Source organism: Peromyscus maniculatus, chromosome 14, assembly GCF_049852395.1.
Source record: "Peromyscus maniculatus bairdii isolate BWxNUB_F1_BW_parent chromosome 14, HU_Pman_BW_mat_3.1, whole genome shotgun sequence".
Taxonomy (NCBI): Eukaryota; Metazoa; Chordata; class Mammalia; order Rodentia; family Cricetidae; genus Peromyscus; species Peromyscus maniculatus.
In genome coordinates, this window is record NC_134865.1 from 16,466,400 (window position 1) to 16,475,435 (window position 9,036).

The following is a 9,036-nucleotide window of genomic DNA, read 5'->3' on the forward strand; positions in this document are numbered from 1 at the left end:
TATGTTCATGTTTCAAATAAGGTTTTATGATTTTGCTATTGTTACTGCTGAGTTACAGGAATTTCCAAATTTTATTATATAAATTTATAACACACACACACACACACACACACACACACACACACACACACACACACGATCTGCAGTGTTTTTTTTTTCCTATTCTATAGGTTGCCTTTTCATTTTGTTAGTTGTATCTTTTGCTGTACAAAAGTTTGGAAGTTTTAAGCCCTATCTCATATTTCCTATTTAATTGTTCATTGCTGGTGTATAAAAGCAAAACTGAAATGGGATGTAGAGATGCTTGCCTGCAATCTCAAAACTCAGGAGGCTGAGGTAGTCAGGAGGATCACGAGTTTAATATCAGCCAGGGCTACATTTTGATCTTCATGCCAGCCTGGGCTACATAATGAGAACATTTTTCAAGAACAGAAACCATTTAAGCCAACCAAACCAAAATTCTGCACTTGACCTTAAATTCTAGAATTCTGCTTAATGAGATTATTATGACATATTTTTGGTGGCATCTTTGGTGTTCTCTCTGTACAAAGATACTTTTACTGCTTTCTAATTTGAATGTCTTTTATTTCTTTTCTATGGCCAGGACTTCAAATATTATTTGAAAAGGACTTGTAAGAATGGGCCTCCTTCTCCTGGTCTTGGTGTTAGAGGAAAAGGCTTTTAGTCGTTTGCTATCAAGAGTGTTGTCTGGAGCCTTTTCACACAGGCTTTTCTTAGGTTGCGATGGGTTTGTTCCAGTCCTGGTTCAGTGAGAGCACTCTAGTTTGTTTCTCATCTTGAAATGGTGTTCAGTTTTGTCAAGTTCTTTGTGTGTGTGTCAACTGAAACACTATGTTTCCTTTTTCCTTCTGGTGGCGGGATGGGTATGGAACTCAGGACCTTGCATATGCTAGGCAAATGTTCTTCCACTGAACAGCATGCTCAGCCAGTCACTGGGTCTTGTCCTTAATTCTGCTGTGTAGTATATTATACTGATTTTCGTATGCCAGGCCACAGTTGCATTCCATGAATGAATGTCAGTTGGTCAGGTGTGTAATCCTGCTGTTGAATTTCTGATAATATTAGCAGCTACTGCATTTTGCCTGGATAGTTACTGCTCTTAGAGGACCTCATTTTTTTTCCCCCTCATTTTGCTTCATGTGCTGACAGGTGTCTCCCACGTGAGCTTGAAAGATTCTGTTTAGCATTTTGTACAGATGTTGTCTAAGTGGTAATGAACCACTTTGGTTTTTATCTAAAAGTCTCAGTTTCCCCTTTATGCAGGTATGTGACACAGCTGTGCATACACATGTGGAGACCAGCATGGAACATCAGGTGTCTTCTAGCTCTATCTCATTGTCTTGAGGCAGGGTCTCTCACAGAGGCTGGCTGGCCAACAAGTTCTTGGGTTCTGCCTGTCTCTACCATGCCTGGCCCTGTGAGTGCTGGGGATTCAAACTCCTATCCCCATGCTTGCCAAGCAAGCGTTCTTACACACCGAGCCAGCTCCCCAGACCTCCTCCTTCATTTTTTGAAGGGCAGTTTTTCTGAATATAGTGTTTTTGTATTCAATGTAGGTTTTTTTCTTTCACTGGCTTGCACAGTTTTGCCGAGATAGTCATTGATACCCCTTCCCTCCTTACTAAGGAGCTCTTGGCAACCAATAGCTACTGGAGAAGGAGAATCATTCACTTGTGAAGGTTTTCCAACAAGAAGGTTTCCCATGTTCAGTGGGTGGCCTCACACCCATGCACATATGAGCAGCACTAATTGAACTTAGTGGGTTATCACAGGGAAAAAAGACGTGAAGTTGGGGGTGGGTGGGAGAAGAACATGGCAGAGGTGATGCAGGAAGAGTTGCAGGCATTGGGGGTAGATATGATCATATTTCATTGTACATGTATAAAAGTCTCAAGAATAAAGAAAAATAATTAAGATCTCAAAGAAGCTGACTAATGCATGATGAATTGATTTTCTTGAGTGGCTTCTAGAATTTTCTCTTCCACTTTTGATGGTTTGTGTCATTCTCTGAACTTATAGTAGTTGCACTTCATTGAACCTTTTGAACTTGTTTTTCCCCCCACCAGATTGAGGAACATTCTAGTTTTTTCTTGTTGTTGTGTTTGGGTTTTTGTTTTTCAAGTAAGCTCTTTGTTTGCACATTTTGTTTCTGAAACTCCCCATGGGATGTAAGTTCTCTTTTACTCATCCTCTCCCCGACTTCTGATTGGGTTACTGACGACTTCAGAGTTCACCAGTTCCTTCTTCTGCCCTGTCTGCTGCTAAGTTCCTTGAGTCAATCATTTAGTTTTATTTATTCTATTTTCAACACCAGATTTCCTACTTGATTCATCTTAGTATCTCTGTTAAGATCCTCATTTTGTTTATGCATCATTTTGTTTATTTGTCTGTGTTCATTTTTATAAGTGAGGCAGAATGAAGGTTTATTGGGGATCAAACTGCCAAAGGTAACTTTTGGGGCAGAGAGGGGCCAACAAAACAGCAAAAAAGCAAGTGGGTTGTAAGAGTCAGCAGGGTGGAGTTTTTGAGTGGATACAGGCTGTTCCAACTAAAGGGGAACTAGAAACCCTTGCCCAAGGTAGTTGACTCTTGGGGGCAGAGTAAGGGAGGTTCCTGGTAAGCACATGCCTGCCTTTGGAGATATGCTTTTCTGGTGAACAGGAATCCACCTTTTAGGCTTCTGTTTACCCAATAAGAATCCTGTTTACCCGGCAAAGTCCTTATGTTTAGGACGGTGTCACCAGCATTGCCATTTTGGGGCACCACTAGTTCATTTAGAACATCTGTGACTGTTACTTTAAGTTCAGGCAGCTAAGACAACATTGTATTAGGTTTGGTTTCTGAAGTTTTTAATTGGTCCTTTGGACCATGTATATTATGCAGTCTATTGTTGGGATGTGAATATTTGAGAAACTTCCAAGTGTTTGCATTCTGGTTTCATGCAGGGGAAGACCTTCACTCATCAACCCCTCTAAGGCCCTAGGAGGAACTCTCAAACCCTCTTTGGATTCTTGTTCACCTGGTATTTTCCTGTGAACTACAGTTCTAATGCTCAGTTGTAGGCAGAATTTCTATGTGCCTCCTCAGCTGCTCTCAAATAACCACACAGAGGCTTAACTTAATTATAAATTTTTTGCCAATAGCTCAGATTTGTTACTAGCTAACTCTTACATTTAAGTTAATCCACATTTCTTATCTATGCTTTGCCATGTGGCTTGGTACCTTTTCTCAGTACAGCATTCCCATCTTGCTTCTCTCTGCATCTGCTGGTGACTCCTAAGACTCCATCCTTCTTCTTCCCAGAATCCTCCTAGTCTGGCTGTCCTGTCCAATCTCTTCCTGGCAGTTACAGGCCCGTCTGTCTGTCTTTTCCTCTCCATCGCCTCTTCATTCATCTTAGAGGCATTGGGAGCTGCTGTGTATTATGTTGTGTACCCTTTTGTCTAAACAGCTTTCCTTGAACCTGACCAACAGGTACTACCCCTGGGCGGCATGTGTGTCAACTTAAATTTTTATATGTGTGCACGGATGTTCTGCCTGCATGTCTTCCTGTGCACCATGCGGATGCCTGGTGCCCACGGAGGACAGAAAAGGGCGCTGGATCCTCTGGGACTGAAGTTACACACTTGTATGCACTACCACATGGGGCCTGGGAATTGAACCCGGGTCCTCTGGAAGAACAGCAAGTGCTCTAACCACTGAGCATGTCTCCAGCCCTATTATATGCAGGTTTGTTTTTTTTTTTTAAGCCCTTGATAAAAATGCTATGTGAACTGAGCCATTGAGTATTCTGCGACAGTATTTTCATACTGAGTGACATCTTGTATTCCTTTGAGCTAAATAATCATTCCCTTTTATTTTCTATGAATCTCTAAACACCCCATTAACAGGCAGAATCTACTGTCAACATGTTCGGACACATTTAAATCTTTTTTTTTTTTTTTCCCTTGCCAACAAAGCTCCCTGAAGCGTCTGGTCCTTTGGCTCACAGTCCGCTGTCCCTCTAAGCAGGCAGCCCAGGGGCCTTCCTCAGATGAGGAGTCATTCTCCTGCAGCTCCAGGCTTTTCCAAGAAGAAGCTCCTCATTTCTGGGTTGCTCTTTTGTTTTGCTAATGCACAGCTCTCCTGGTTTCTTGAAGATTTTCCAGGAGGTCACCTTTCTGAGTCCTCACTTACCAGAAAGAAATGCTTTCACTCTGCAATCAAACTTGATTGATTATTTTTCTGGGCAAAGAATTCTTGTCAGGGAAATCACTTTTATTCCGAACTTAAAGGCATTGTTCCCTTTTATTTTTAACTTGCATCATTGTCGGAAGATTGGATGATGTTTTCATTTCTAACTCTTCTTCTGGCCTTCCCTCCCACCCTTGGAAGCTTTTAAGGATGTGTGCTGCCCAAACTGGAAAAAAAAAATAAGACGTTATTTTTCATTCATCCAGTTGTAGTTTTGTGTATATCCACAGCCTGAGCTCTTCAGTGTCTTGTATATTGGGCGCTTCCTTACTCCTGACGTCACTTCCTCTTCTTCCTTCTCTATAACTCCTTTTATTTGGATGATTGACCTTTGAAACTAATTTCAAGTTTCATTTTTCTCATTTTCCACCTCATTTAATTTTGCTCTATTTTCTGGGACATCGTTTCCACTTCATCTTCCAAAACCTTCTATTGGACTTTCAAAATACCTCCAACTGTTTTAACTTGCTTTTCTTTCCCTCCGAGTATTCCCTATTTTTTTTTAAAAATAGCATCTTGTTTATAGCATAATGGATGTGAAGTATTTTCTGAGATTGTCTGAGGATATTAATTATACCATTCTAGGTTTTTTTCCCCTAGCTCCCTGAACTGTCTCCTGTTCTTCTAAGTGTCCATTTGATTGCCTCTCTCCATCTTTCTGTCAATGGGAGAAGCTGCCTATAAATTCCTGCTGTTTCTGGGGCTGTCTCTTATTATCTAAGAGGAAGGTCATGGGCTGGGGATGGATGGAGTTTAGAAGTAGAGTACCTGCCTAGCATGCATGAAGCCGCGTGTGTGCGTGCGTGTGCGTGTGTGTGTGTGTGTGTGTGTGTGTGTGTGTGTGTGTGTGTGCTCATCCCACTGCGTGTGCGCAGAAGTCAGAGGATAATTTTCAGGAGCTGATTTTGTCCTTTCGCCTCGCAAGGCAGGGTGTCTCTTGTTTCTGCAGCTGCGCGGGTCCACAAGGTTTCTACTGATACTCCCGTCTTTCCTTCTGTCCTACAGTCGGAGCGCCGGGATTCTGTGCCAAGGCCCCTGGCTTCTTGCACAGGTCTGGGGCTATCACTCAGGTCGTCAGGCTGACACAGCAAGCATGTCTACCTGCCAGGCCATCCCTAGCCCTTCTTTTATTTGGGAGCAATCATTAACCTCTATCTTTAAAATATGCATCTCCTTGTTTAGGGACCTTGGAAAGAAGGAAAAAGCAGGGTCGTAGAGTGTCTGATTTCACCTGAGGACTTTCATGAACCCCACCCCCCCAACCCCACCCCCTTATAAAATGTCGCCTGTGATCTCAACTGTAGCCGGCATGCTGGACTTCCGCTCTTGGGAGACTTCCAGAGTCAGGATTAGCACTGAGGGGTTGGGATGCTGTTTGTGTAAGCATTTGACTTGTTGGCCACATTCCTGCCTTTAACTCTACCTGCCCCACTCTCCTTCTGGGGAGACTTGAAACCGCCAACTCCCTGAATATAGATTTGAGGATCATGTCCTAAAAACAAACAAACAAAAAAAAAAAACGAACCGCCTTGTTTCTGGCTTGCCTTTCGACTTTCTGTGCTCTGCCAAGTCAGATGTTATTTATACATTCTGTTGCTATTGTCTGAATATTGGAGTCCCCCAGCCCTTCCCCTTGCTATTCATGCACTGAAACTTGATATCCAGGGCAGCAGTATGAGAGGTAAGATCCCCCCCCCCCCCCCCCCCCGGAAGTGATTGACCCGGAAGAGCTCCAACCTTGTGACTGGCACTCGTGATGCCCTTACTGAAGAGCTTCCGGGAGCTACTTTGCCTCTTCCCCAACAGCGAGAAGGTGAACCCCACCAGACACTGATGTGCTGGCCCCTTGGTCTCGGACTTGTCAGCCTTCAGTGAAGAAGTTCTACTCCTTGTCAATGGTGCAATCACACTTACTTTATTAGAGCATCACAGTCTAAGACCTCTGTCTCTCTCTCTCTCTCTCTCTCTCTCTCTCTCTCTCTCTCTCTCTCTCTCTCTCTCTCTCTCTCTCAGCAATGAGGAGAGAATGTGTTCAGCTCTAAGATGTTTCCTAAACAGTCCGGCCCTGCTTACCTTCCCCCTTTTCTAAAATGCACAGAGCATTTTTTTTTGTCTCTTCTAAATTTTCATTATTTTATGTCTGAGGCTGTTTTGTATGCATGTATGTCTGAGTACCATGTTCATGCACAGTGCCTGTGGAGGCCAGAAGCAGGTGTCTCATCCATTGAAATTGGAGTTACAGTTGTGAGCTACCACGTGGGTGCTGGGAATTAAACCTGGATCTTCTGGAAGATCAGCCAGTGCTCTTTGTTTACCGTTCCAGTTAGAGGCATGAACCTGGGAGAGTGGGGGCCTAAAAATGAGGTAGACTAAAGTCTTATGCAATAGCCTGTGGTGGTATTGTGTTCCCCGAAATATTGTGCACCCTAATAAACTTATCTGGGGTCAGAGACAGAACAGCCACAATATTAAACATAGAGGATAGGCAGTGGTAGCACACGCCTTTAATCCCAGCACTTGGGAGGCAGAGCCAGGCAGAAATCCATGTGTTCAAGGAAACAGCTAAGCATGGTGACACAGGCCTTTAATCCCAGAGAGTGATGGTAGAAGGCAGAAAGGTATATAAGGCGTGAGGACCAGGAACTAGAAGCATCTGGCCTGGTTAAGCATTCAGGCTTTTGGGCAGCAGTTCAGCTGAGACCTATTCTGGATGAGGACTCAGAGGCCTCCAGTCTGAGGAAATAAGACCAGCTGAGGATCCAGCAAGGTGAGGTAGCTGTGGCTTGTTCTGATTCTCTGATCTTTCAGTTCACCCCATTACCTGGCCAAGGTTTGATTTAATTAATAAGACCTTTTAAGATTCATGCTACAATAGCCAACTTTATTCAGAGTGTCAGAGAGTTTATACTCTGAGGGCTAAGAAGGGTCACCTGAGTAAAGTGTACAATCACAAGGACAGGCTGCACGCGGCAAAAACATGCTTTCTTCTTAGAGGCATATAAACAGATAATAGCCAGCTGTAATGAATAATCTAAATGAATTCACTTCTATCCTCTACACGTGGGAGGGGCATGAAAACACATTCCAAGAACAATTCGGTGTTTTTTGAAGAAACTGAGGTCACAAGACTCTTGTCTTGTTTTCTCGGAGTTTCCTCACAGACACTCAGAATTCTCGCACAACTCCATTCTTGGACTGTGTTCCGACACTCTTAGCCACCGAACTATCTCTCCAGCCCCTGCGCTCATGATTTTGCGGTTGCTGTATATCCCCCTACTCTGACACTTGAGAGACCAAACCTCCACACCTGGAAGCATAGATCTGATATGACTAGATACTAAGTTGTTTGCTATGTGATTTTAGATGTTGAAGAAGGAAGGATTTTTGCCTCATAAACACAATTTTTAAATAATGTGAGATAAAGATCCAGCCAAGTAGACTTGAGTGCATTGGGAACCACCTCAGCTGGCAAAGGTGCTGTGCAAAAATCAGCCTGCAAAAGAGCTTCAGACCCACAGTCTCATGTGCAGTATTAGAAGAAATAAAGCAACCAATCAACATGAGCTGATATTGACATTTGTATTTTCAGAATATCATTCTTGGTGAATTAATGAATGCTTAATTTGAACCTTCTACCCTGCTGTGCCGGTCCTGATGAGATGTGAAATGGAAAAGCCTGTGAGGGCAGGAGACTGTGCTGCTTTGCGCATCTTCTCTTGCTGCGGAACAGACCATCCTAAACCTCGCAGCCTGAAGAGCCAACACCTACTCATCTCTCTCCACTCTGGGGATTTCTGTTGCTGCCCTTGTCTGGCCTCACTCATGGCACCAGTCCTGGACAGCTGGGGCATCAAAGCAAGTCTCTCCCAAATTCTGGGCTCCCTCACTTGCTGTGGATATCACTCGATATAAATAAAACATTGATTGGCCAGTGACCAGGCAGGAAGTATAGGTGGGTCAAGGAGAGAGGAGAATTGAGGGAACAGGAAGAAGGAGTAGGAGACACTGCCAGCCACCGCCAGGACAAGCAGCATGTAAAGACGCCGGTAAGCCACGAGTCATGTGGCAAGGTATAGATTTATAGAAATGGGTTAATTTAAGATATAAGAACAGTTAGCAAGAAGCCTGCCACGGCCATACAGTTTGTAAGTAATATAAGTGTCTGAGTGATTATTTTATACGTGGATTGTGGGACTGCGGGGCTTTTGGTGGAACCTGGAGAGAAGCCCTCCAGCAACAAATGGTGCCCAACAGCTCGAGTTTCCACCTTAAACCTGAGAATATTTAATAACCAATTCTGAACAGAGCCAAAACCAGGTTCCTGCTTCATGTCTCATGACTGTGGGGTTTGGTGGGACCTGGAGAGAAGCGCTCCAGAAACACTCACTATGCTGGCCTTGGGGTAGCAAGAGGGCATGCTTCAGTGCCCAAGCATTTATCCAGCCTCTGTATCCGCTAGTGTTCTTTTGCCTAAAGCAAGTCATGTGAGCAAGACCAGCATTAAGGGGCTGTCTTAGTCCCTGTTCTATTGCTGTGAAGAGACACCATGATCACAGCAACTCTTACAAAAGAAAACATTTCATTGGGGGCTTGCTTACCATTTCAGAGGTTTAGTCCGTTATGTCATGGCAGGGAGCACACAGGCAGAGGTGGTGCTGGAGAAGCTGCTGAGAGCAAAATCCTGATCCACAAGCAGAGAGACACAGACTGGGTCTTGCATGGGACTTTGAAGCCTCAAAGCCCACCCCTAGTGACACACTTCTTCCAACAAGGTCATGCCTC